This window comes from Psammomys obesus, unplaced genomic scaffold, assembly GCF_907164565.1.
Source record: "Psammomys obesus unplaced genomic scaffold, mPsaObe1.curated_primary_1811, whole genome shotgun sequence".
NCBI classification, from domain to species: domain Eukaryota; kingdom Metazoa; phylum Chordata; class Mammalia; order Rodentia; family Muridae; genus Psammomys; species Psammomys obesus.
Window position 1 is genome coordinate 8,704,154 of NW_026596117.1, and position 8,566 is coordinate 8,712,719.

General features: G+C 39.6%; 1 pseudogene; it reads right to left on the bottom strand.

Moving 5' to 3' along the window:
• Positions 1 to 1,433: 1,433 nt before the first annotated feature.
• On the bottom strand, positions 1,434 to 7,787 carry LOC129692706 (SIN3-HDAC complex-associated factor-like; annotated as a pseudogene).
• Between the last annotated feature and the right edge of the window lie 779 nt (positions 7,788 to 8,566).

Genomic DNA, 8,566 nt, shown 5'->3' on the forward strand with positions numbered 1-8,566 from the left:
GAATCAGGTGGGTTTCAGTGAATCCCAGACAGTCGGGTAACACCAAAGTCAATTCCTTATACACTGCGCGCCCTCTAAGAAACACGCCCCAAGCAGCATCAGCTGTGCTCCATGAATCCCAGCACTAACACATTCTGTTTAAGTAGTTTCTAGCCACCTGTGTTCTCTACCCTGTGGTGATGCTTTGGTATGACCCCTATGTGAACTTGCCCATCTTGCAGGCTTACCTCCTCAGAAGGAGCCTGGTTCTGTTTTAAAAGAGTCACGTAAAGTCTTTTATCAAATATTAAGGTGAAGGGAGATGACACGGTGTGTGTTCAGAATCTGTTTCCTCCTTCAGGCTTTTTGCAGAAAGCTCTGTCGGTTCTGCTTAACAATCAATAGTAGAGGTCTGAATCACCTGAACTTTGGCAACACCTTAGCATTTAAAAAATTTTAGGGGTAGGTCATGCTCCTGAGTTATAACAAAATATCATGAGTGAAAAACAAGTGTAGCCAGCCATTTAAAAATGCCCCAATAGAGTGCAGGGGATCATATGAAAGAAGAGTTAGTTAATAAGACCTGGAGAGTACAGGAGTTCCACAAGGAGAGCAACAGAACCAAAATATCTGGGCCCAGGCGTATTTTCTGAGACTGATATTCCAACCAAGGTACATTCATGGATATAATCTTGAACCCCTGCTCAGATGTAGCCCATGGCAGCTCAGTATCCGAGTGGGTTCCCTAGTAAGGGGAAGAGGGACTGTCTCTGATATAAACTCAGTGGCTGGCACTTTGACACCCGCCCCCCCCCCCCCTTACCAGGCCACAGAGTTGGACATTGCAGCCAGGCCTGATGAGACCTGATAGGCTAGGGTTGGATGGAAGGGGAGGTGGACGTCCCCTATTGGTGGACTTGGAGAAGGGCATGGGAGAAGATGAGGGAGGGAAGGTAGGGATAGGAGGGAATGAGGGAGGTAGCTACAGCTGGGATGCAAAGTGAATAAAATGTAATTAGTGTAAAAAATAAAAAATTAATTAAAAAAGAATAAAAATAAAAAAGCCCCAAACACTGCATTTCCTCAGAAAGACTAAACTATATATAGTTTATCACACAACAAATCCCATCTCTGTCCCCTGAAATCCCCCTAATTTCACTTCATTAAAGGGGATTTTAAAAAGATTTAAAGAACACTTTACAGCATCATTCAGATGAAATACTCAGCATTTAAGTATTATGCAGAGGTCTCTTTTCTCACAGTAAGCTACAGACTGGCTTCAGAGTTTGTTGGATGGGGGTTAAGGAGGGTAACCCATTAAAAACTATTCTAGAAGACGTCTTTTGGGCAGAATAGCAGTTATCCAAGTTAAAAATAGGAGGGTCTGCTTGTTGTGATGTGGTCTTTTCAAAGTTTAAATTGCTCTTTGTTCCCTTCTATATGAACTTCAGTCATCACTCCTCAGTGGAGATGGACAGAGACTCTGGCCCCTGCTCCTCAGGCTTCTTGGCAATGGCTTTCTTGCTGCTGCAGCCAAGATTGAAGAGCTGAAGACTTCCCCAAAGCGGCCCTTATAGACAATCCCAAAACAGATTTTCTGTATTTTCCAGTGGTAAGATCTAAAAGGAAAAACAAAAAACTGGAGTTCTTTTAGAGCGGGAAGCATTCTCTGTACGCTAGCCATCATCTGACTGGTTACTATAGCACAGAGACTGGGCTGCAGAGGTACTTGAAGCCAGGCAGTGAGAATCAGAATTGTGACATTTAAATTCCTTCTGCAGTTTACTGATCTGGCTGCTTTTCATCTGGTTTCCAGACAGAGTTTTCACTTTCTTTCGTTTCAATGTTGTCTCTAGACTGGGTCGTGCTCTTGCATCTACCACAAGGTTCTAATTTTTTGTTTGTTTGTTTTTATTTGATCCTGCTGGCAACTTCTTCCATCTTTTCACAAACAGCACACAGCCATTACAGATGTCTCCTGAGCAACTCAAAATAGCTCTGGAAATCCTTTTATAATGTTTACTGTCTGTGAAACGGGAGTTGGAGGCAGCTACAGCAGCCCTCAATACTTCAGTACTTCTTTGGCTTGTGAAAACCAAACACCTTTTCTTCTTGGCAATAGCTTCTCTAGAAAACATGAAGAAGGCAAAGAGCCTGATTGGAAGGAACTCCTCTCATGGAGTGGGGTATGGTGCGCATCTGGCTCTGTAGTCATTCTTCAACTCAAATATCTTCTCCAATTAAGAAGCTCATATCCGACTCCTGTGTTCAAAAGAATCTATCTGTGGTCCAGAGAGCACAAGGACAGCGCTCCCCTTGAGGCCATCTCCCCCTAACTATATTATAATCTCAAAAGAAAACTTTTAAAAGATAATAAAAATGTTTAAAATCCATTTAGATTGGAAAGATACAATGAAAGACATGAAAGTGGAAGAGACCTTACGGGAGACAAAGGTGCATGCAGGCGAGAAGGGAAAGCGAGGACGAGAGGTGTTGTCAAAATGAGTTATACACATGTATGAGTATTTCTAAACATTAACTTAACAATAAAGCAACAAGTTTGTTTATATCACACACACACACACACACACACACACACACACACACACATATCCAGGGGATATTATTTTCCTAATCTCAGCATTTCCTAGCTGCCTGTAGTTATTTGTGTGGAGTTGAGGTCTCACAGTCTTTCCCCATCCATGCTGACTTATTTGTTGTCGTTTTTCAGCTCATGCTTAGCAAGTCCTGTTGGTGAGAAATTATGGCTATATCTTCTGAAATTCCTAGGAGACACAATCTCACAGCAAATTTCCTGATTTGACGCTTACAATCGTTAAACTCCTACTGTCAAATACATACAAGTGGCAGTATGCATATTGAGCAGATTATATTTAGGATTATGTATGTATATACATATATGCATATAATAACAACTAATGGAAAAAGCCATCAGTTTGAAAGAGCATGTAGGAGGTCTATGGGTGGGTTAAAAGGAAGGAAAGAGAAGAGGGAAATGACGTAATTATAATCTAAAACACAAAATTAATTTAAAACACATAAACAAAGTTGGTTTATCACACCCATTTCTGTCCCTGAAGTTTCAGTATTCCAACTTTTACTCAGCCCATCACAGTTTCAAACGTAGGTTGCCGGAATGTCTGCTTATCTTCCCTGACTAGTTTTAATCCCACCAGCCAGCGCTGCCAGGTTTAATTCATTAGAGCATCACTGTGGAAAACAGTTTATTTACTGGCTTTCTCAACTTTTGCAGGACTCGCTGTTGTGATCACAGGGCAGCTCCCAAAAAGCATCTTGCTTTTGTGTTACTTCTCAATTCCTCTAATAACTCATCCATCAGATGCGTGTTTTCTATCCCGTTGCTTTCACAGTTCTCTTCACGGATAATGTTACAGTGTCAGTCCACAAAAAGAACATAAAGCGGCAAGGACACTTTAAATGTGTTATAAACCATCCATGACTTAGCTCACAAGTGAATATTAATTGTATTTACAACAGAGAAGACTTCTTTTGAGAGCATTAATGGACATCTTAGACAAAACGAGACCTGTTCTTTCATTCTTACCATTATTTCCTAAACAATACAGGAAATGAGCTAATTGCATCATAAACTATCTAACACAATCGAAAGCATAAAAGAGCATGGGCAAGCTGCATGCAAATACTTCACACATTTCAAAGAGGATTTCAACATCCACATGCAGGAGGCTGGGGACTCCAACAGCTACTATCCATAAAGTTTCTGCCCTAGGCGCTTTGCCCAATATTGCATGTACTTTAACTTATTTAATCTTCTTAGCAATGCTCTGTAATGAATATAGTTACCGTAGCCTTTTTCCAATGCTTATGCCTTCAAAGCCTGCACACTTGAAAAAAAAATAGTGAAATATAAAGATTGAATTTGATTTTCTAGTGCTGCATTTTCAGAGAACCCAAAAATGAAGGACTTTGACAGCAACAATTGTCTCTAAGTGAGAAGTTTAAAATCAAGGTTCAGGCACAGCTGGTTTCTCTTAAGGTCAGTGAGGAACCATCTTCCCACAGGGCTCTCTCCTGGTGGGTTGGCTTTTACTGACACTCCTCATCTCCTGCCTTTGCCACATCATTCTGATCTCTGTCTACCATCCTCTTTGTTTCCCTGTATAGGATGCTTCAAAGACAAATGGTAGAAATTAACAATAAAATTTTATTCTCTTGAGCTAAGGTGTAAGTGTTCTCTCCCCATCTTTTTCTTTCTTCATTTACTTTAGACTTTTGAGAATATATGTACTTTCTCCTTTTGAACTGTGTGCATTTCATCATCTCTGTGATCTTAAGATCCTGGAAGCCATCTCTTCAAAATGGAAACATCATGGTGAAAGGACCCCATATCTCACTTTCTCTGAGGAAGACGTGTCTAACTCCTGTTAACATTTTGTTCCTGTTGCAAATCACACATGCAGCATAGAAATATAAGTCCTTGGAAATTCTGCTAACTAACTCAAACAACCATCCTACTTACCATGCAGAAGAGGGTGAATAATGGTTGGCAAATAGGCCATGAGGCCCTCTTGCTGAGGAAGAGCTATCATTTACCTTGATGTTTATGAAAGGTAATATCCCATTGTGGTTATTTAAGGCTGAAACTTCTTTTCAACCTTTGGAATATGTTAGCAGTTCCCTGTGATCCACCACAGATTCATGCCTGTTCACTGATATAATTGTATTCTTCTTCTGTGAAGAGTGATTTGGTTGTAACTATTTTCCAACAATATAATTCTACCAACATTCCTATTAAAAAGAAAAAAAAATTAAGATACCATTCGTAGTGAGTGAGGTCAAACATTGTCATCCTGACCACCTCATCCCAACTGGTTCCACCTTCTTTAACCTCTTTCTATATAAAATCACTTTAGGAGGTGCCAAGCTTTAGACTTCAATCTGTAGATTTGAGACTTAATTTTCTTCATAACTAATATATCTTCGTTATGTTAGTATGTGACACAAGCAAAGACCACAAGTACATATCCTCCACACCAAGCAAACTATTCAAGCTTATCTTAGTTCAAGTTTTATTGCTGTGAAGAGACACCATGACCACAGTCCTTGTTATTAAGGAAACCACTTCATTGGAGCTGGCTTACAGTTCCAGAAGTTTAGTCCATTATCATCATGACAGACAGCAAAGCTGTGTACTGGAGCAGGAGCTAAGAGTTTGACACCTGGATCAGCAGGCAGCAGAAAGGAGACTGAAACACTAGGCTTGTCTTGAGCTTCTGAGGTGGCGAAGCCTAGCCCCCAGTGATACACTTCCTTCAACAAAGACACACCTACTCCAACAAGGCCAAATCTCCTAATAGTGCCACTTCCTGGGGACTCATCAGGACCATTTTTATTCAAACTATGAGTATTTACACTAATAGCTTTGTTTCACTTATAGGTGGAAACTCAGAAGTAAAATGGCCAAATTTTAAGTAATACTGATATATACTTAAAACAAAAAAAATCATTCCAGGCTTCTAACTGTCATCTTGCCTAAGAAGAAGTATTGTTCAGCTGACATTGTTTTACTCTCAAATCCAGAAAATGCTACATTACCAGTAGGAACAGCATTAAAAATACACCATTAGATCTTTAGCATAAGTTTAAAGTGATCTTACCAAAAATGCTTTAAATGCAGCAAGTGGATTTTTTTTGTTGTTGATGTTTTTCAGAAAAGTAGTTAGGTCGATAGCCGAGTGGTTTGAATGTAATCTTGACTAGCCTATGATATTTTTATTTTTTTAAAGAAGGTCATCAGTACTTGCTTTTTATTTTTTAGTTATATTTTTTTCTTCAAAATTTATTCATTATATAACCCAATTGAATCATCATCCCTCAACACCCTCAGTCTCACCCTCCATCCTTCTGCCCCTCATCCCCTTCCCCTAATCCACTCACTGAAATGCGGATTTCTCCATTATTGCCATCTGCCCATAGCTTCTTAAGTCTCATCAGGACTGCCTGGATCCTCTTCCTCCATGGCCTGGCAAAGCTGCATCATCAGGGGCTAGTGATCAAAGAGCAGTCAACTGAGTTCGTGATAGAGACAGCCTCTGCGTCCCTCACTGAGAGATCCACATTGAGACTGAGCTGGCAATCAGCCACAACTGAGCAGGGGGTTCAAGTTCTCCTGAATGAGGTAACCCAGAAACAGCAAGACAGGCATGGTATTCACTCACTTGTAAGTGAACATTATCCGGATATTATAGCCTTTTACAAACCTAAAGAAGCTAAACAACAAGGAGGACCCTAAGGAAGATGCTGAAATATCATTCTGAAGGGCAAACAGGATAGAAACCAGAAGAGAGGAAACAGGATAGGAGCCTATTATAGGATTCACCCAATAGGGGATCAATGCAGATGCTGAGACACAAGACCAAACTTTGGGCAGAGTGCAGGTAGTTTTGCAGAAGAAGAGAGGAGTGAGAATAAAGGAACAAGGAACAAACAGGAGCCCCACAAGGAGACCAACAAAAGTAAAAGATCTGAGCCCAGGGTTTCTGCAGAGATTGATGCACCAACAGGGACCATGCATGGAAAGGGTCTAGCCTAAGATCTTAATTTGGGAGAAAGTAGACTCTGAACTCAGAGCTCCTAAATTCTCAACTTCAAACCCAGTGATCTTTGTTCTTTGTTTTGTTCAAACTCTTCCGTGGCATCATACGTGCCACACAAAACCATCTGATCATGAATTATTTCTAATTCTTAATTGGCCTTTCAAGTGAAAGAATGTGTTTATGTCTTTTATTGTTGTGTTTGTCTATTCTCGGGACAGTCTTTCCTGCTGGCTTTTTCTTTATTGGCACAGGAGAAGTTCATTGCATAATTCATAGCCCATTAATGATCTGGCAATCAACAGAACTCATGGCATTGCAAACATAGCTGTGTCCACTAACCAGAAAGATTAACTGCAGCAGGATGCTGACCACAACCATGGAAAGGAGAAGGTAGTCAAAGGGGGAAACACATTAAATACACAATTTCCTCTTTTCTGTTCAAGGAAAGTTTTCTTTTAAGTAGTTTCTTATTGTTTTTGTTTTTTTTTTTATTTTTGCACAGTCAAACAAGCACTAAAATTCTCCACCCATTATATGAGAATGGAAAGAATCATCACTTAATAGTTCACAAGTATTTCTTCATATGAAAATATGAATATTAGTTTTTCTTTAATTCCTTTTCTGTTTTTTTTTAAATTATTATTGTCATTTATTACAATTTATTCAATTTGTATCCCCTCCCTCGTCTCCTCCCATTTCCACCCTCCTCCCCTCTTCTCACCTATGCCCCTCTCCTAGTCCTCTGATAGGTGAGGTCTAAGGTAAATTGTACATGCAATTAAATGCTGTTCATTACATAATCACTAGAATACAACAAAGGTAACAGCTCTCACTTGCTTAATAATGTTAACTGTATCAAGACAGTAAACAACTTCAGGACATAAAACTTAAGATTCAGTCTTTAGCCATTTCTAATGGATGTTGATACCTAAGTATTTCATTTTTATAAATATGGATATAAAAGTTCTGTTGGCTTTTGATGATATTCTTCCTGTCAGCTCAAATTCAACCTGGCACAAACAATACAGCTTACATGAACTATTGGACTATTGCTCCCAGATCATTCTCTGTAAGGCAGGTCTTACCTTGTTTCCACAATAATTTTCTCCAGCTGTGTTGCTGATCCAGGTAATATAGCAAGCATTTATAAAATATTTGAAATCTTTCTTTTATAGTGGAAGTCATGTTCAGAGATTTCTCCATCTTCATTTTAGCGACCTTTGACACATTATGTACTTTTTCAAGTAACTTGTTATTTTTATAGAAGTTGGTAAGTTTCAGCAGATAAAAATTTTGACAATATATTTCAATTATAGTCATATAAAATTAATAGGACATATATAAAAGTTTTCAATAAAGACAGATATTCAATGGTGTATGGATTTCTTCTTCCTTAGCAGGAACAGTCTTTGACCTCAAGTAAACTTTTTCAACCATACCTTTCATTTTCTAAGATGCAGCTCTGCCTTGCATGGCTTTGATGGAATGATATATGGATCCATCTCAATTTTATTTTTCCAGGCTTCTATATTATCATGGCCATTCACACAGCCTGCAATCAATATGAGGCTACTTTCTTTACAACAGTGTGAAAATAGATGTGTTTGCAGTTTTCTATCATATATTTATTATGAGGATCCAAATATCTAAAATCCTTTTCTGCTTTTTTCCCACCTTTATGTAGCCCATGGCAGTTTAGTGTCCAAGTGGGTTACATAGTAATGGGAAGAGGGACTGCCTCTGACATAATCTGATTGGCCTGCTCTTTGAGCATCTCCCCCTGAGGGGGGGAGCAGCCTTACCAGGCCACAGAAATCCACTGATAGCGGAGGTCCTACTCTCCTTCCTTCTGATCTTAGTCTATCAGATTACATCAGGAGTGGGTGCGGGGGGGGGGGGCATGCGTGAAGAAGGGAGTGGGAGGGTGGGATTGGGAGGGGAGAAGGGAGGGGATTAGGGGGGAAACAAAGTGAATAAAGTGTAACTCA